Source organism: Dasypus novemcinctus, chromosome 1, assembly GCF_030445035.2.
Source record: "Dasypus novemcinctus isolate mDasNov1 chromosome 1, mDasNov1.1.hap2, whole genome shotgun sequence".
Taxonomy (NCBI): Eukaryota; Metazoa; Chordata; class Mammalia; order Cingulata; family Dasypodidae; genus Dasypus; species Dasypus novemcinctus.
Window position 1 is genome coordinate 165640195 of NC_080673.1, and position 21563 is coordinate 165661757.

Genomic DNA, 21563 nt, shown 5'->3' on the forward strand with positions numbered 1-21563 from the left:
CTGGCATCTGGCTGTACCCCATGGCTTCTTTCTTCCTCTGAATTTCACTCCAGTAATCCAGATTAAAGCCCAACCTGATTCCGAAGTAACATCTTGAAGAGATCATATTTACTGTGGCCCATACCCACCAGAATGCAAATTTGGGCACACAATTTGACCTACCACAGAAGTCTTGGAAGAACACGAGGATGGTTTGTATGTGGGAACAGAGTGAATCATTTGGATCCAGAGGACAGATTTTGGTAGCCAGCCTTCAAGATGGCTTCCAAAGATCCAAACCTCCTAATATTCATGTCTTTGTGCAGTTCTCTCCCAAATTGTATCAGGGTTGATCTATGCTATCAAAGGAAGAGGGCAGAAGTGATGGACTGCCACTTCCAGGCTAGGTTATGAAAACTGCTGTGGCTTTTGCCTCACCCTCTCTCTTTCTCCTTCTTGGTACTCACCCTGGGAGAAGTCAGCTACCATGTTGTGAATACACCCACCAATTCAGAGGCTCATGTAGTTAGGAACTGAGGCCTCCAGCCAACAGCCAGCCAGGAACTGAGGCCTTTTGCCGGAAGCCGTGTGAATAATGTTGGAAGGGAATCCAACAGCTCCAGAAAAGTGCTCAGAATACCATAGCCCTTGCTGGCAGTTTGAATGCAACTTCATGAGAGAGCCCCAACTAGAAACATTGAGCTAATGCTCTCAAATTCCTGACCTGAAAAAAGAGCAAGAAAATAAATATTTATTGTATTATGCAGCAATAGGTTGTTAATATGCTCATCTCTGTTCTTCTGTATTTGACTTTTTGTCCCCTCTGGTTGCTTTTAAGAGTTTCTCTTTATCCCTTGGTTTTAATTTTATTAAAATGTACATTGGTGTTTTTCTCATGTTCTTGGGTTTGAAATTTATTAAACATCTTGTATATGTGGGTTTTTAGTTTTCATCAAATTTGGAAAAAATATCTGCCATTATTTCTTCAGATATTTTTTCTGCTTTCTCCTCTCTCTTCTTCTTCTGGGACTTCAGTTACACTTATATAAGGCCACTTGAAGTTGTCGCACAGTCCACTGATAGTGTTTTCTTTCTTTTTTCCCCAGTCTTTTGTTCTCTCTGTGTTTAATTTTGGATAGTTTTTATTGCTGTTTCTTCAAAGTTCACTAAGCTTTTTGTCTGTAATGTCTTATTTTCCATTAATCCCAATGTATTTTTAAATTACCAGCACTTTAATTTTCATCTCTAGAGGTATAAGGTAGGTATAAAATATATCTTCTCCGTCTCCAGTTAACATTTCAATCTTTTCTCCAGTTTCTTAAATATGTGGAATATAGTTATAATTACTCTTCTAATGTCCCTGTGTCATTTCTTTTTTTTAAAAGATTTATTTATTTATTTAATTCCCCCTCTCTCCCGGTTGTCTGTTCTCTGTGTCTATTTGCTGCGTCTTGTTTCTTTTGTCCGCTTCTGTTGTCGTCAGTGGCATGGGAAGTGTGGGCGGCGCCATTCCTGGGCAGGCTGCACTTTCTTTCGCGCTGGGCGGCTCTCCTTACGGGCGCACTCCTTGCGCATGGGGCTCCCCTACGCGGGGGACACCCCTGCGTGGCACGGCACTCCTTGCGTGCATCAGCCCTGGGCATGGGCCAGCTCCACACAGGTCAAGGAGGCCCGGGGTTTGAACCGCGGACCTCCCATGTGGTAGATGGACGCCCTAACCACTGGGCCAAGCCCGTTTTCCCCCCTGTGTCACTTCTAGGTCAGTTTCAATTGATTGACTTTTCTGCTCATTATGTATTACATTTTCCTGTTTCTTTGCATGCCTGGTAACTTCTTATGGGTACCAAATATAGTAAACTTTACCTTGTTAAATGCTGAATATTTTCTTAATTTTATAAATATTCTTTATTTATAAAATTATAAAATTTTGTTCTGGGACTCAGTTAAATTAATTGGAAACCATCTGTTACTTTTAAGTCTTGCTATTAAGCTTGGTTACCCAGTACTAGAGCAGTATTTAATCTAGGTATAATAGTTTTGCATACCCCTGACCCTTCACCATTACTCCTTGAGATGTGGTATCAATTTATTCTTCCTTTTCCCCTACTGCTTCTTCTTCCACTACTACTTTGTCCTTTTCTTACCTCTTCCCTTTTCCTTTTCTACCTTCTCCCCCTCCTCTTTCCCTTCTTTCTTTCTTTTGCTTCCTCTTCTTCTCTTTCACTCAATAGTTATTTACAGAGCACTATGCCGGACAGTATTTTAGACATTGGGAATATGGTGCTATAGCAGTGAACAAGACGGTTTCTGCCTCTGCAAACTTGCCCCAACTTGAAGAGTACAGTCAGACTGTGTTCCAAGATCACAATCAAGTTAGTGTCGCCAGAAACAGTTCTAGAAAATCCAAAGAAAGACATTAACATTCATAGTGCAAGAAAACTTAGAGGGATTATCCTGAAACTTGCCTTCACAACCTTGTCAACTGGATGTCATCCTTAGGTGGAAAAACCGCTTCTAAAAAAACTTTAAAAAATTTTCGTCTAGAATGTCAATGAGAAAAGACTGGGAAACACTGACCCCAAAGAAACAAGCACATTGCCACTTGTGGTTTTGTCTATGTGCCATATCCAAATGTTCTCGCCTCTAAGTTGCTGAAAGAGATTTTCTTTTGAGTATGAAAGGTACAATTACTGAAAGGGCATCTGGCAACATGAAATAAACTATAATTCAGAATGCTACCAATATTCCACAGTCAATCTTTCTCATTCTACTGAAATTTAGATTCAATCTCCATGCAAAAGCTCTACTCTAGTTTCTTTCTTTTTATTTTTCTTTCCTTTTCCTTTTTTTTTTTTTTTTGAGGTACCGGGACTGGGGATTGGACCCCAGACCACACATGTGGGAAGCCAGTGCTCCAATACAGAGCCACTTTGGCTCCCCTGAGTCGTTTTGTTGTTGTTCTTGTTTCCCATTTGTTTGCTTGTTGGTTTTTTAGGAGGCACCAGGAACCTGGGACCTCCTATGTGGGGAGCAGGTGCTCAACCATGTGAGTCACATCTGCTCTCTACTCTAGTTTCTTTTAATTAAATTTTAAAAATTCTTCTTCAGGAGAATATAGTTTTTTATCATTGTCAATTTTTTTTTCCTCAGAAACTTAGATTTAATATAATATTAATATAATTTATGATACTGAGAAATAAGCAATAATTACTTTAGAGGAGTCTATAACTATGATACATTTTACCCAATAGGTAAACAGCCTCTTCTTTTCCCAAATGAGTCTTTTACTTTGGACTTCAAAACTCTAGTTTACAAAAAATTTCTAAAATGGCATTGCTACAAGGGTCTCCAGTTGTTTCAAACACCATTGCTTGGCAAATCAGCTTGACCTTTATTTCTTTGATCCTTTCTTGAATCCTGATGCTAACTGTTCCATATCTCTGAGCACACAGTTTATACTGTCATTAAAGTGCTTTCTAATTGAAATGTATTTCCACAAAAAATTTTCAGGAGATCTGATGAAAAGATGTATTGACATTACTATGTTTCCATAAAAAACTTTAAAATATCAACTACTGAATAAGAAAATATCTATAATATTTGCATTACTTCTTTCTACTTCATTTTCACAAAACAAATTAAAATTGACTGTGTTTCTGAAAATATACAGAATTGCATTATAGGTTTATAAAATTCTTAGCTGTTCAAAATATTACAGAAGGAATACTTGATAGTAAGGACTTTTGTCTATGAAAAAAGTTATCCAGTTTAATGTAATATACAAAGGAAGTCTATATTATATTTTTACTTAACACCTTCAAGACAAGTAAAAGTTTTATTAATTTTTTGTTATGATTTACTGTATTTGCTGTGATTTTTAAATATCATAATCTTGATTTCTTGAAAATTGTCATTTTTAACTACTTAAATCCATATTTTCTACTATTTCTCTGTAAATTACAGCAGGTGAAATATATGATGTACATGTGGAAATTTTTGAATGCCAGTGTATGCATCATATATAAAAATTAACTCAAAATAGATCAAAGATCAAAATCTGAGAGCTAAAATTATAAAACTCTTCGTGATCTTGGATTAGGCAATGATTTCTTAGATATGACACCCAAAACACAAGCAACCCAAGAAAATAGATAAAATAGACTTCATCAAAATGTAAAACTTTCGTGCTTCAGAGGATACTACTAAGAAAGTGAAAAGACAACCCACAGAATAGGAAAAAGTATTTGCAAATCATATATTGGATAAGTGACTAGTATACAGAATTTATGGAGAAGTCTTATACCCCAAGAATAAAAAGGTAAATAATCTAATTAAAAACTGGGCAAAATACTTAAATATACATTTCTTCAAATAAGATATACACATAACCAATAAAGAAATGAAAAGATGTCTTACTTTGCTAGGCTGCTAAAAGCAGATACCATGAAATGGGTTGGCTTGAACTATGGGGATTTATTAGCTTACAGTTTTGTTTTTTTCCAAAGATTTATTTATTTATCCCCCCAACACCCATTGTCTGCTTTCTGTGTCTATTTGCTGTGCATTATTCTGTGTCCACTGTCTTCTCTTTAGGTAGCACTGGGAACTGATCCTGGGACCTTCTGAAGTGGGAGAGGTGCTTCATCTCTTTTGTCACCCTAGCTCCCTGGTCTGCTGTGTGTCTCTCCTCTGTGTCTCTTTTTGTTGCATCATCTTGCTGTGCCAGCTTTCTGCTCAGACCAGCTTGCCACGCAGGTCAGCACTCCTGCACAGGTCAGCACTGTGTGGGCCAGCTCTCCACTCAGGCCAGCTCTCCATGCAGGCTAGCTTGCCTTCACCAGGAAGCCCCAGAAATCGAACCCTGGACCTCCCATATGGTTTGTGGGAGCCCAATTGCTTGAGCCACATCTGCTTCCCTAGCTTACAGTTTTGAGGCTGGAAAATTGCCCATATCAAGGCATCATCAAGATGAATCTTTCTTCCTAAAGACTGGCTGCTAACAATCCTTGACTCCCGTGCCACGTGGCAAGACACATAGCGGTGTCTGCCAGTCCCTTCCTTTTCTCCTGGATTTTGTTGCTTTCAGCTTCTTGCTTTCATGGCACTCTCTCATCCCATTTACAAAGGACTCCAGTAAGAGATGAAGACCCATGCTGGATCATATCTTAACTGAAGTAGCCTCATAAAATCCTACTTACAATAGGTTTGTACCTGCAGGAATGGATCAACTGTAAGAACATGATTTTCTGGGGGCACATACAGTTCCAAAGTACCACAGCTGCTAAACATCATTATCCATTAGGGAAATGCAAATTTTAAAAAACCATGAGCTATCGCTTCATATCCACTAGAATGACTATAATAAGAAAAAGACAATTACTTATACTAGCAATGATGAGAAATTGCAACCCACATACACTGCTGATAGGAATGAAAAATGGTGTAGTCACTGTGGAAAACAATCTGGCAGTTCCTCAAAAAGTTAAACATAGAGTTACCACATAAGCCAGCCATTCCACTCCTGGATGTATACCCAAGAGAATTGAAAATACATATCCATACAAATATGGATATAAAAATTAATATGAAATAGTAATACTTCATAATAGTCAATATGTGGAAGCAATCCAAGCCCACATCAACTGATGAATCTACAAACAAATATGGAATATCTATGCAATGGAATACTATTCAGCCACACACACAAAAAGAAATACTGGAAGCAGACTTGGCCCAGTGGTTAGGGCATCCATCTACCACATGGGAGGTCTGCGTTCAAAGCCCCGGCCTCCTTGACCCGTGTGGAGCTGGCTCATGTGCAGTGCTGATGCACGCAAGGAGTGTCGTGTCACACAGGGGTGCCCCCCGTGTAGGGGAGCCCATGTGCAAGGAGTGCACCCTGTAAGGAGAGCCGCCCAGCATGAAAGAAAGTGCAGCCTGCCCAAGAATGGTGCCGCACACGAAGAGCTGACACAACAAGATGACACAACAAAAAGAAACACAGATTCCCGGTGCCACTGATGAGGATAGAAGCAGTCACAGAAGAACACACAGTGAATGGACAGAGAGAGCAGACAACTGAGAGGGAGGGGTTGGGGAAGGGGAGAGAAATAAATAAAAAATAAATCTTAGCCAGATCCTGAGCCTCAACAGACTCCAGCACCTACAATCTGATTTATTGGACTTACCACACTCAGCTAAGATGGAGGTGAAGAAGGACAACCACCACACCATGGAGCCTAGAGTGATTACAACTGAAAATGGGAGGATTGCATCCAGCATCCAGGTGGAATCTGAGCCTCCTCTTGACATAAAGGTGCAATGGACACAACCAATCCAGTGTCCACATAGAAGAGGTGGCATTGGATTGGGAAAAGTGGACATAATGGACAAAGGGTATGGGGAAAGGCAGGAAGAGATGAGAGGTGGAGGCGTCTTCGGGACATGGAGCTGCCCTGGATGGTGCTGCAGAGGTAATCACCGGACATTGTAAATCCTCACAGGGCCTACATGATGGAATAGAGGAGAGTATGGGCCATGAGGTGAACCAATGTATATGAGGTGCAGAGGTGCCCAAAGATGTACTTACCAAATCCAATGGATGTGTCATGATGATGGGAACGAGTGTTGTTGGGGGGGGGGGGAGAGGGGGGGTGGGGGGGTGGGGTTGAATGGGACCTCACATATATATTTTTAATGTAATATTATTACAAAGTCAATAAAAAATAAAAAAATTAAAAAAAAATAAATAAATCTTTAAAAAAAAAAGAAATACTGATAAATGCCACAGCAAAGATGAATCTTGGAAACATTAAACTTTGTGAAAGAAGCAAGAATAGGCAAATCCATAGAGACAGAAGGTAGAATACTATTTATCAGGGTCTGAGGGGAGGAGAGAATGGGAAATGATTCTCAACAGGCACAGGGTTTCTTTCTGGGATGATGAAAAATTTCTGGAATAAGTGATGGTGTTGGACTTAGTGGAATAGTGGTGGCGTATAACTCTTGTAAATATACTCAAAAGAGTGAATTGTAGGGAAATGGATGTGGCTCAATCAATTGGGCTCCCATCTACCATATAGGAGGTCCAGGGTTCAATGTCCAGGGCCTCCTGGTAAGGGCAAGCTGGCCCATGCTCCAAGCTGGCCCACGCAGAGTGCCAGCCCATGCGGGAATGCAGTCCCACACAGGAGAGCTGCCCTGCATAGGAATGCTGCCTCGCGCAGGAAAAGCCACCCCATGCAGGAGTGCTGGCCAATGAGGAGAGCTGGTGCAAAAAGATGATGCAGCAAGATGACACAATGAGAGACACAGAGGAGAAAAAATAAAAAGACATAGCAGAACAGGGAAGCTGAGGTGGTGCAATAGCGTAATTGCCTCTCTTCAACTTCAGAAGGTCCCAGGATCGGTTCCTGGAGCAGTATAATGAGAATACAAACAGACACAGAAGAACACACAGAAAGCAGACACGGAGGGAACCAGGGAGAAATAAATAAAAATAAATCTTTTTTTTTTTTAATAAAAAGAGTGAATTGTACCCTTAAAAGTGGTGAATTTTATAGTATGTGAATATATCTCAACTAAAAAATTGTATCAGAAAAAGATGTTAGTGTATGGCTGAAATCAAAATCATATAGACCATGCAGTATAATTAGTTTTACATCTGTTTTATAAACATAAAGAAAACATCTCTGTGATTTTGTCAAATCTATTATATAATATATAATTACATGGCTTAACAATTTAATGTAAAATTTTAACTTGTTTTCTACATTTGTATTAATCTGAGGAAAAATTAAGTTGAAATTTATGGGAAACAGATGTGGCTCAAGCAGTTGGGCACCCACCTACCACATGGGAGGCCCCAGGTTTGGTTCCCGGTGCCTCCTAAAGAAGACAAGCATGATAGCAAGCTGATGTGACAGGCTGGTATGGTAAGCTGATGCAATGAAGAGATGCAATGAGGAGACACATCAAGAGACAAGCAGGGAGCAGATGTGGCTCAAGTGACTGGGTACCTCCCTCCCACTTGGGAGATCCTGGGTTGGGTCCTCCTAAAAAGAAGACAAGCAGATACATAGAGAAAACAACAAACAGACACAGAGGGCAGACAGGGAGTACAAATAATGAGAGGGGAAGAAATAAATTAAAGTAAATCTTAAAAAAAAAAAATAGTAAAGCAGATAGGTGTGTAGCTCAGTGGCTGAGTGCCTGCTTCCCATGTATGAGGTACTGGGTTCAATCCCCGGTACCTCCTAAAAAAAAATTAATGCTAGGTCCATACTCAATATTTCCCACTGTCAACTTGCTGAGACAGGTGAATTCCATAAAGACAGAAAGCAGATTACTGGTTGCCAAAGGCTGGGAGTGTGGCAGGTATGGGGAGTGGCTGCCAAGGAGTGTGGAATTTCTTGATTCAAGTCAGTAGGGATACAGTAGTGAGAAGAATAGACATGGTCCCTGCCCTCAATGAGATCAGTGTCTATGAGGGAGTCAGACAAGTAAAACAATCACTGCAGTACAGGGGTGGGAATTGAAGGGAACTGGGTCACTGGCGCTTAATCAGGAAATGACTTCTAAGCCAAACTTTTTGAAAAAAATTTAGAACTTTGAGGACAGGATGAGAAGCACGGAGAGGCTTGAAGTGAGGGGCCAGATGACGCAGGGATCCTAAGTCATATCAGGGAGTTTGGACTCGACCTCAAAAGCAACAGGGAGGGAAACGGACTTTGGCCCAGTGGTTAGGGCGTCCGTCTACCATATGGGAGGTCCGCGGTTCAAACCCCGGGCCTCCTTGACCCGTGTGGAGCTGGCCATGCGCAGCGCTGATGCGCGCAAGGAGTGCCTTGCCACGCAAGGGTGTCCCCCCGCAAGGAGTGCGCCCGTGAGGAAAGCCGCCCAGCGTGAAAAGAAAGTGCAGCCTGCCCAGGAATGGCGCCGCCCACACTTCCCGTGCCGCTGACGACAACAGAAGCGGACAAAGAAACAAGACGCAGCAAATAGACACCAAGAACAGACAACCAGGGGAGGGGGGGAAATTAAATAAATAAATAAATCTTTAAAAAAAAAAAAAAACAAAAGCAACAGGGAACCTTGAAAAGGCTTTAAGGAGGCAAGTGACATTATCAGATTTGAGCTTTTGAGAGCTCACTACAGAATGGAGAATGGATTAGGGTGAGGCAAGGCTGGAGGCACAAGCCTAGTTAGGAGATTGGAGGGATAATCTAGGTGAGAGATAGTGTGCCTGATCCAGGGGGGAAGGCAGTGAGCACCATGAGAGACAGAAAGATGGAAGAGACAGTTTGCAATTTGTTGGAATGAGGCATAAGAAGGAGAAGTCAACGTTTGTCCCAAGGCTTCTGGTGTTGGCAGCTTGGAGACTTTCACTGAGCTGGGAGCACAAAGAAGGAGAAAATCTGTATTTAGGCATGTTAGGCTTGAGGTACCTCTGAAGATATCCAACTGTATATGCCTACTTGGTAGTGGGCTGTATATGACTAAAGCTCAGGAGAAAGATTGGCCTGTAGCCAGACTAGGGAGTCATCAAACTAGAGATGATGCTAATTGAAGCCATGGGAAGAGATAAGATCCAGGGAAAGTAGAGTAAAAAGAGAAGGGACCTCAGGATAGAGTTATGAGGAACACCAACATGCATGTCAGGGCAAAGGAGATAGAGGCATGGCCAAGAGGAAGGAGGAGAATCAGAGGTTCATTGTGCCACAGAAGACAAGAGAGAGAAGAAGTGATCAAATGTGTCATATGCTGTAGAGAGGTCAAGTAAGAAAAGAATAGGGAGTTCTCAATTATGTTAATAACAAAGTTGTTGGTGACTTTCGAATTTCAGTGGAAACTCAGCTTTCAGTAAGTTGATGAGTGAGCAGAAGATAAGGCAGTAGAAATGATTCTTTTAAGGAATTAGTCAGAGACATGGCTGGTGAGAAACATGGAGTCAAGTGAAGTTGCCTTAAAGCAAACAAACTGGGACAGAGTTAAGTTTAAATAGCAAGAGAAAATTAGCCAATAAAAAAGAAGTTGGCGAAAAGCAGATGTGGCTCAAATGATAGAGCGTCCACCTACCATATGGGAGGTCCAGGGTTCAGACCCAGGGCCTCCTGACACGTGTGGTGAGCTGGCCCACATGCAGTGCTGATGCACACAAGGAGTGCCATGCCACGCAGGGGTGTCCCCCACATAGGGGAGCCCCATGAGCAAGGAATGTGCCCGAAAAGGAGAGCCACCCAGTGTGAAGGAAAAAAAAAAGCACAGCCTGCCCAGGAGTGGCGCTGCACACATGGAGAGCTGATGCGTCAAGATAACACAATGAAAAGAGACACAGATTCCCTGTGCGGTTGACAAGAATGCAAGTGGACACAGAAGAACACATAGCAAATGGACACAGAGAGCAGACAATGGGGGGGGGGGAGTGAGGGGCAGGGTGACGGGAGAGAAATTAAAAAAACAAACATACCTTCTTAAAAAAAAAGAAGTTGGGGATGAAGGAGAGAGAGTTTGTAGCAGTTTGATATGTTTATGAATTCCAAAATGGATATTGGATTATGTTTGTAATCTGATCTGTACCTGGGCTTGATTGAGTTATGATTAGGGCTTTGACTGGGCCGTGTCATTAGGGCGTTGAGTCCCCTGGGGACCAAGGGGTGGGGACTCACAGATAAAAAGGTGTGGCAAAGGACAGAGTTGAGGGGTTTTTGATGTTGGACTTTTGATGTTGGAGTTGGATGCTGAAGCCTTAAGCTGGAGCCCTGGGAAGTAAGCTCACAGAGAACAGAGAATCCAGCCCCAGGAAGAAAGGACCCTGAGCTCAGGAACATGCAAGCCCTGGGAAGAAAGGAACCTTGAACCCAGAAAGAAGCAAGCACTGGGAAGGGAGGAACCCAGGAAGCCTGACTCTTGAAAGATGTTGGCAGCCATCTTGCTCCAACACACAAAAATAGACTTTGGTGAGGGAAGTAACTTATTTTTATGGCCTGGTATCTGTAAGCTCTGAGCCCAAATAAATACGCTTTATAAAAACCAACCACTTTCTGGTATTTTGCATCAGCACCCCTTTGGCTGACTAATACAGAGTTTAACTGATAGAACAAGATATTATAGAAGGCAGGCAGCATTTACTTTAGAAAGGAGAGACACTTCTTCCATGGTAACAGAGGAGAAGGAGGAGGGAGAAAGTTCTAGATGCATTTAAATTTCTGGGGTTCATGCAAGTGTGTGCTGGAGGCAGCTCCTTAGTAGGACTCACAGAGGCCAACTGCTGAATTTTCAGGAATTTTGAGACCATTATAGCCAACGTAATGGGCCATAGAACCTAAGCTATGAGGAGAAAGGAGTGATGATAGGGGAACGTGGAGAAGGTGGAGAAGGAGGAGGAGTCACATCATCCTGGTATCACAGGCTTTGAGTTCCTTCACTACATGTGTCTCACTTTTGCATTGTTTCCATTTGGCAATGACTTTTAGAATGTGGCATTCAGATCCAAACCCCTCAATCTTACATGATGCTTCAGCTTAGTCTGACCATCAATGACCAGACCAGGGATATCACCATCCTTATTTTGGACGTCATACTTTAAAGACTACAATGCTCAATGTCACTGAAAGAACTTAGAGTCATTATTGATCACACAGGGTAAATGAGTGGCAGCAGGGGTAGGCAGATTTTATCATTTTGATGGGAACGAGCTGATATTTGAAAATGTTTTGCTCTGCATTAGCTAACTGAACATTACCAATGAATAATCATTGATATCCTGTAATATCACTCCTTATCATCAATAGGTGATATAATTGCCAGGGGGATAGCATTTTGCTAATTCTTACAAGAGCATAAATATGCTAAGTTCTATGGGAGGAAGTTCAAAGAGTTCATGTAAAATTTCAAAATGGGGAAATGGATGTGGCTCAAGCGATTGTGCTCCCACCTACCACATGGGAGGACCCAGGTTTAGTTCCTGGTGCCTCCTGGAGAAGACAAGCAAAACAGCAAGCTGGCTCGATGGGCTGGTGTAAGAAAATAACATAAGATGATGCAACAAAGATGACAGAGCAAGGAGGCACGATGATAGAACAAAGCAGGGAGCATAGGTGGCTCAAGTGATTGGGCACCTGCCTCCCACATGGGAGGACCCACGTTGGGTTCCCTGTGCCTCCTAAAAAAGAAAACGAGCAGACACAGAGAGCACACAGCGAATAGACACAGAGAGCAGACAGCAAATGCAAACAAAGGTGGGGGGGATAAATTTTTAAAAAACAAAAACAACTTCAAAATGGCCGTCAAAGAGTTATTTTCTCAGAGTGTTCACCAATGTGGTAAGGGGTCGTTTCTGGATAAAACAGAATTTCTTTATGAGGTATTGATCAGAAGCTAGCAAGGAAGAACAAGTCTGCTATTACAAGATGACACTCCAGGAGCACAGAACCTATTACTTTAATTTCAAATGAAATTAATAGCTGATACCAATTTCTATCTTCCAAAATATCCTAATGAGTATAATCATCATAAATTTGTGTATCTGGGGAACTACATTCTCTATGTCAACTTTCATAATATTAAGTAAATCATGTGCAGTGCCAACGTTTAATTTCTTGATACATAAACATAACGGGAATTTTGTCTCTGAATTAAAAATGTCATTTCAGCAAGATAACAAAATTGATAGCATGCTTGCATTTGCAATTCATCATGATTAGTGCCAGATTCAACAAATAGAATTCATTTCCATCTACTACCCTATGATTAGCTGGATGTCATGGCTTTGAAATATCTAGGTTCCCTAATGCTACAGGTATAAATCTTGCCCGTATAACTTGTGTCTTTCTCATGAGGTAAATAAAGGTGAATGTTCTTGCAATTTCCACACAGGGGAAGATAATTTCTTCTTCATCAAAACAATCGCCTCTCTGCATTTCCCACTTGAATAGCTGACCCCTCAAAACACAGCAAACAAGGCTATTTTAATTCCCCTCACACTAGATTTTTTTCCTTTCTCACCATTTTTCCTAACCATTTTGGTTTTTTCTAAACTTGAGGTATTTGGATGTGAGGTGAGAGGAAGAGGTATCAGGGAGAGCAGACACGTGCAGATCCATTTTTCTTGTGTCACTCGTCAAACTGGCCAGCAAGGGGAGTTACAGGAACGACAGTTTGAGCTGGGGTACACGTGAGTCTTCCTCTGGTTCTCAGTCGTGAGTCTTTGCACTGAACTTTCTGTGTGACAGCTTGTGTTTTACTGTTATACGACAGTCTGACTTTCCTTTCATCTAAGAGTTTGCTGACCAAAAATTAATTATGAACTTCAAAGTAGAAAACCTACTAAAATGGTAGGAGATTGGGAATGAGGTCAGCGCTCCTATGCCCAGGTGGCATAAAAATCTAATTGTGGCTGAGAGCAGCCCAAGCCCCTTAATGCGGCTAAGACAGCATTCGCCTGCCTTCAATAAAAAAGGACTTAAACGGAAAGGAGTGGCCTTGAGGAGAGCGAGTTATGATTGCCAGACTGAGGAGGCCATTGTTCTACCTTCTCCTGGGGTTAGGGAGATTGACAAGGTACCTGCTGCTTCCCGGAGCTGAACGTTCTCTTCTCTCTCTTCTCAGGTCAGCCCTGAAAACGGCAAGGGTTGGGATATGTGCCCAGCCTCTGGCTCCCAGCCATCCAGGTGCTGGGGATTCAAAGACAGGGAGAGAAGGGGTGGGACGAACCCTCCGGAGGGATCTGGAAAGACAGTGCCCTTTTCACGAACCCAGGAGAGCTCCTTCCCCTCTAAATCGTGTTCATGTTTTTAGTTCCAGTCCAAGCTCTGAGTGTTCTGTAGATTTCCTCTGTGTCTGCTGTGGCTATGCCACGGTAACATTTAATTACTAACCACTTTTACAGATAACTTTTCCCTACATTCACTTAGTTTGGGACCGGGACTGGGTCTGACGATTATGTAACCTTCCCAATGTCTTGATCCTGCTTTTGCTGCAGGTTTCCCAATCCCTATCTTTACTGTATATGATGTTTTGTTCTTGATCACAAAATAGACTAAAAATCGGTAATCGCTGTTTTTCTCTCTGTGAAGATCACGTAAATTGTGTGTTCTGCGTTCTGCTTACAGAGGCTGTTCTGTATAATGGGGAGAATCGAGCCCTGCGAATAGGAGATGAAGATCTTAGTTCTGGCATTGCCATTTCCTAGCTGTAGGATCTTGGAAAAATTACATAATTTCTCTGCAAACCAGTTTTTCGACTATAAATTTGGGAAGGGTGGACTCGTCGAGTGGACAAGATTCCAGACTTGAGAAACAGGCAGACCATGGTTTTAATCCTGGCTGTTAAATGAAATTGCCCCGTGACTTCAAGCAACTGACTATTAGGGTTATTTTAAGGCTTTAATGAGATAATTCATGTGAAACTCTTAGCATCATTCCTGAACAAAATGAGCACTCAACAAATGATAGTTGTTACAATAATTATGAAAGTGATCATAATTATTAAAATTCTTGTGGCTTTTTTTCTAACTCTAAAATGTAACAACTTTCAAGTGTTGTGATTAGTTGCTGCAAATAAACCTGCTCATTTTATGTTGTGCTTTTTAAAGTTTATTGAGAAATAGGTTGAAATTGGAGAGAACTGAAGTGTTTAGATTTTATTATAAGTGACACAATAATCAGCAAACAATGTGATTATAGGCATTGTATTAATAATAAATGTAGTCATGGGCCAACTTACTTTTCTTTGGAATAGTGTAACCCTACTGGAAAATCTTTTAAAGGTTAAAATTAATATTTACTGGTAGCATTATGAATGGGGAAAAAAGAGGGATTTGTTCCTTTCCATTTTAAAACTATTTAGCACTTTTTTCATTTGTAAGTTTTGAAAATGTTCTCTTTACAATGTTTAGGCTTAATTTAAAATTATTCTCAGGCAATAATAATAATTACGAGGGCTGAGCTGTGTTTGCTAACTCTACAGCTGGATGGCAAACAGGTACAATTCATTGAGCAGGCATATATTGACGGCTCCTTACGTTCTAGGTGCTGAGATACAGTAGCGAATAAAAGTGCTCAAAGCCCTGCTCTGAAAAGCTGATCTGTTGGGATTTACATTTTATTGGCGTGCCGACTCTAATAGAGGGCTTGACTGTCAGACTATGATGACAAGGATTATGAGACCACACCAGGACTTGCTAAGAAAGGATACTGTTGCTAACTGGTGATGCCCGCCAGAGGAGAGCCAGGAGAATTCAGCACTGGGCTATCTTTACCATCTGCCCCGTGAGTGGTGCTGTCTAGTCAGGCAGCCACTGGCCACATGTGGCTATTGGGCACTTGAAATGTGGCCAGTCCCAAGTGATACGTGCTGTAAGCATGAAGTACACCCTAGAGTTCTAAGGCTTAGTAAGAAAACAAGAATGTAAAAGATCTCATTAGTAATTCTTATATGGGTGACATGTTGAAGCAGTCATATTGTGGCTATATTTGATTAAATAAAATGTGTTATTAAAATTTCACATTTATTTCACTGTTGAAAAATGCGGCTACTAGAAAATTTAATATTGTGCATGTGGCTCTTGTTGCGTTTCTATTGGACGGTGCTGACAGAGTCTCTCTGTCCTGGCCTGAATCCACATAACGCCATAAACTTCTTGATCCGCACTAGTAGGAGACAACTCTGTGAAAAAGCCAAAATTTGCTGACTGCTTTTTAAATTTTCTTTTCTTTTAGGTACAGCCTGCTCCCCCAGCCGTGTGTCTGAAGCTTCTCTTCTCAGTTACTTTTCTTGTTCTGCCATTTCTAAGCAGTTCTCCATGCTTCAAAACTATGCCATTTCTTGAGAGGTGAAGAATTTTCTTGTTTGTTTGTCTGCTTTTTGCTTATTATTATTGTTTTTTGAAATAATGAAAATTCTCTAATAATGATTGAAGTGATGAATGCATTGCACCACTGTGTGATTATACCAAACACCGTTGATTATACACATTGGATGAATTGTATGCTTTATTAATAGGTATCAGTAAAATTGATTTTTTAAAAACAAACATATGAAAAAACAAAAATAAATAAATAAACTGTCCCCTCTCATCAGACCTTTCCTGCTCAGAGCCCCTTTTTTGAAGGTTATATAGCTTTCTACGATGGTAATAGATTCTGATGGCTTAGGATGCCACCCTTTAAAGTAAATCCACTAAATGCATTTACCCTTTAATAAAATGCCTTAAGGGAGAGAAACAAATCTCCAGGAGCAGGGATGCTGTGCCTGATGAAACAGCTGCAGTATTTTATTTGTGACACAGAAGCACAGAGACTAATCTCACCTTGCTGACAACTGTCCATTGACACTCACTGTCCCATCCTCCCTAATGTTTATTCACCATTTCACACTTCACCAAGTGCTGCATAGAAGTTTTCTCATTTTAGCTTCCAACCATTCTGTTAAATATGTATGGCTGGGCCTCCTAGTTCCTTTATATAGAACATTTTTCATAATGAAGCAAGGATAGATCTTCTGGTTACTGAAGACCTTCTGGTTATTGGTTATGGAGGAGAGATAGAAGGGCACCAGGTATTTCACAGGGAAGAAAGAGAGTAGACATGTTCTAAAGGTCTTGCTGTGGGGTAGAGGAGAGTTGGGGGGGCAGGAAGTCTGAATTAGAATATTGAGGTGGGGGGAAAACTGCATCCAAAGGGGAGAAAGAGTTGTTTACAAAAAGTAGTAAAGACATGTATTTTGATACAGACAGTAGAGAAAAGGAAGAAAATTCAAATTAACAACAGGAAATGTTCAAGTGAGTTGTAACAGGGAAAAAGGAAAAGAGGAAACCACAATCTAAATTAAATTGATAAATATGGAGGAGGATGAGAACACTAAATGTGATGGACCAAATCCACCCCCTAAAAAGCAGAAACTGCCAGATTTGGGTAAAATGTAAAATCCGGTTGTGTAGTAATTGCAAAAAACCTGCTTGAAACAAAGTGTCAGGAAAAGCGCATGCAAAGAAGGGGGGGGAAGCAGAACTCGTAATATTAAAACCAGACTGGCAAAGCAAAGATTGAAAGCACCAAACAAGATAAAGAACATTATGTAAGGACAGGAGGAACAAAAATAAAGATAAAAAGTTTATCATGGGGAAGCGGATTTGTTTCAAAGGATAGGGCATCTGCCTACCACATGGGAAGTCAGCGGTTCAAACCCAGGGGCTCCTGATGTGTGTGCAGCTGGCCCATGCGCAGTGCTGATGGGCGCAAGGAGTGCCCTGCCACGCAGGGGTGTTCCCACGTAGGGGAGCCCCACGCTCAAGGAGTGCGCCCCGTAAGGAGAGCCACCCAGCGCGAAGAAAGTGCAGCCTGCCCAGAAGTGGTTCCGCATGCATGGAGAGCTAAGGCAGCAAGATAACGCAACAAAAAGAAACACAGATTCCTGGTGCCACTGACAAGAACACAAGCGGACACAGAAGAACACACAGTGAATGGACAGAGAGAGCAGACAAATGGGGGTAGGGGGGTGGGGAGTGGGGGAGGGGAGAGAAATAAAAAATAAATCTTAAAAAAAAAAAGTTTATCACGGACCTAACTATCAGTAGAGAGTAAAAATAAAAATGAAAGGAAATAAGAATCTATGTTTGGAAATTAGAAATGAGAAAAAGGGAAAGAAAATAATCAAAGGAATAAGAAAGTGAGTAAATAAAGCTAAAAGCTGAAATCTATTAAATAAAAACAAAAATGATAGAGGACAGATGTAAAAGATCGGTGAACTAGATTCCTTTCCCACTTTTCTCCTCTCACATATACTGTAAAGAGCAGAAAAAGGCAAAAAGGGGATGAAAAAAGAGGGCACAGCTTCAGATAGAAGAGAGATTAAAGGAATTGTCAGAGATTACTTCATGCAGTTCTGTGGCAGCGATTTGAATATTTAGAAGTAGTGATTTCCTAGTTAAAAAAAAACAAACTAGTAAAATTATCCCCAAAGAAGAAAAAATATGAATATGCCTATTACTATAGAAGAGATTGGAAAAGTGATTAGAAATCTATCAAAAAAGACCACTAGAGGAACTGATGTGACTTGAGCAATTGGGCACCTGCCTCCCACATAAGAGGTCCTGGGTTTGGTTTCTGGTGCCTCCTAAAGAAGATGAGCAGACAGCAGAGGGAGTCATGGGGGGGTGTGTGTGTGGAGATTTTAAAAATCCATAAAAAAAAACACCAATCCTGGAGGGGTGTTGTATGGGAATTCTGCACATTGCACATGATTGTTTTGTAAATTCACAACTTCTCTAATTTTATATATATATATATATAGTGGCAGTTTGATATTATTTTATGAATCCCCCTAAGAGAAAGATTATGTTTGTAAACTATTCCTCTGGGTGTGATACCCTTTGATTGCTTTAAATTCAGTTGAGGGACCTTTAATTAGATTGCCTATTAAGACTGATTTAGGGTCTTTGATTGGACTCAGAATAGAAATGTTCTGAAGTCCTCAGGTTGGGTCTCCGCTCCTTTGCTAGGTCTAATATAAATGGACATTCACACAGACAGACACGCACACACTTTAAATCAAACGATCAAGACCTACAAATTTTACCTGTCCCCCGTCTTTATCACTCTGATCCTTGTTCCTTCGTTAAGGCATTCCTTGGCTCCTATCTGGATACTGCAACAACGTCTTAACTGGTCTCCATGTCTCCTGGCTCTTCTCCCTCAAATCCATCCTTTTCATAGCAGCCAGGTTAGTCTAGGTAGAAACACTAGTCTGACTCTGTTGTGCCCCAGCTTAGAACTCCTCATTGTCTCCTTTTCTACCAAAAGAATTCTAGTCTCCTTCATGTCATTCAAAGTCTTCCATTATCTGCCCGTTTACCTGTTGAGGCACCACTCCATCTCTCTTGATGCTCCAGCCACATAGGAATGTCCATAGCTCTCAGCACATGACAAATTGTGTCTTGCCCATCAATGCCTTTTCTTGGGCTCTTTCCTCTGCCTGAAAGTCACCTTGAAGTCCCTTCATCTGGATAACTTAATCATTTTTAGACCCACCTCATGCATTGTTTCCTCTAGGAATCATTCCCTGATCCCAAGTGCCCTTGAAAAGTAGGGTGCACAGCTGAAGTTTCACACAACCCAGCGCATTTATCATATTAGGATTATGTTTTGTGTTCCTGGCTACTACCAGGATATGGCTTTCAGTGGGCAAAAAATCACCTTATTCTTATGCATCACCGGCTCCTGAATCACTGAATAAATGACCTGGGATTTCTTTCATAGGAACTTAATAATCTGTCTGATTTCAAGATAATGCATCATTTGGGTCATCATGGTTGTTTTTTTTTTAAAGAGCTTTATTGAGAAATAATTCATATGCCATACAATTCAACCATATAAAGTGTGCAACTCAATGGTTTTTTAGTATATTCGCAGAGTTGTGTAACCATTGCCATGATTGATTTTAGAATATTTTCAGCACTCCAAAAATGCTTTGTACCCTTCAGCGATCACCCCCCAATCTCTCCATCATCCCCAGCACTAAGCAATTAATCTACCTTTCGTCTGTAGACTTGCCTATTCTGGACCATTCCTATAAATGCAATCATATGGTGGGTGGTCTTTTTTTTAATTTGTCATTTTTTTTTTAGGTTTATTTTTTATTTATTTCTCTCCCCTTCCCTCCTCACCCCACCCCCATTGTCTGCTCTTTGTGTCTATTCGCTATGTGTTCTTCTATGTCTGCTTGCATTCTTGTCAGCAACAATGGGAATCTGTGTCTCTTTTTGTTGTGTCATCTTGCTGCGTTAGCTCTCCGTGTGTGCAGTGCCATTCCTGGGCAGGCTGTGCTTTTTTCACGTGGGGTGGCTATTCACGTGGGGCACACTCCTTGTGCTAGGGGCTCCCTTACATGGGGGACACCCCTGTGTGGCAGGGCACTCCTTGCGTGCATCAGCACTGCACATGGGCCAGCTCACCACATGGGTCAGGAAGCCCTGGGGTTGAATCCTGGACCTGTCATATGGTAGGTGGATGCTCTATTAGTTGAGCCAAATCCGCTTCTCTCATTTTTTTTTAATTAAAAGAATTTTATTGAAATATATCATTTATACATGAACATACATAAACAATAAGTGTACAGTAAAAGTTGTGAATTTACAAAACAAACATGTAAAACATCATACTGGACTCCCATACATCATCCCACCACCAGTACCTTGCAAGGTTGTAAAACATTTGCAACAAATTATGAATGAGCAAATTAGGAAAATTATGAATTATGTCTATTCAAGTTTTTTGACCATTTTTTAAATTAATTTTTTTTAATTTTTAATGATGCTTCAGATTGCATAAATGTTACAAGAAGAAATAAGGGATGCCCATATGCCCCACTCCTGCCTCCTCTCACACTTTCCCACATTAACAACATCCTTCATTAGTGTGGTATATTTGTTAAGATTGATAAACCCATACTGAAACATTGCTACCAACCATGGACTATTTCTTTTCAGTTTTTCCAGAGTTTGTCTTCTGTATTTTGGGGGACCCTGGTTAGATGCATAGATATTTATTATAGTTATTTCTTCTTGATGAATTGCCCCTTTTATTAGCATGTAATGGCCTCTTTATCCCTTATGGCATTTTTTTTGCATTTGAAATTTGTATTGTCTGACACCAGTATAGCTATCCCTGCTCTCTTTGGCTACTGTTGGCATGGAATATCTTTTCCCAACCTTTCATTTTCAGAGTATTGGTATCCTTGGGTCTAATGTGAGTCTTCTGCAGACAGCATATGGATGACTCATACTTTCTTATCCATTCTGTCAGCTTATGTCTTTTCATTTGGGGAATTTAATCCATTAACATTTACTGTTCCTACTCTAAAGGCATAACTTACTTCATCCATTTTGTCCTTTGGTTGTCATATGTCATATCTTATTTTTGGCTCTCTTTTTACTTTTGCATACCCTTTCTTGTAGTCCTCTTCTACACTCTCCTCCAATCCTCTCTCTCTTGTCTTTTCTTTTCTGGCTGCAGAACTCCCTTTAGTGTTTCCTGTAGAACTGGGTTCTTGTCTATGAACTCTCTTAGTTTTGGTTTATCTGTGAATAATTTAGACTTACTGCCATATTTGAAGGACAGTTTTGCCAGATAAAGAATTCTTGGCTGGCAGTTTTTCTCTTTCAGTGCCATAATTATATCATACCACTGCCTTCTTGCCTTCATGGTTTCTGTTCTGTCCTCTATATCACCGATTCTTTATTTCATGATTTCAAATCTGCTGTTTTATCCTTCTATTTTTTTTTTAAGATTTATTTCTCTCCTTCCCCCCTTCCCCCCATTGTCTGCTCTCTGCATCCATTTGCTGTGTGTTCTTCTGTGCCCATTTGCATTATCCGGCATTACTGGGAAACTGCATCTCTTTTTTGTTGTGTCATCTTGTTGTGTCAGCTTTCCATGTGTGTGGTGCCACTCCTGGGTGGTCTGCACTTCTTTCATGTGGGGCGGCTCTCCTTGCAGGATGCACTTCTTACATGTGGGGCACCCCTACACTGGGGCACCCCTACATGGCACAGCACTCCTTGTGTGCAGCAGCACTGCACATGGGCC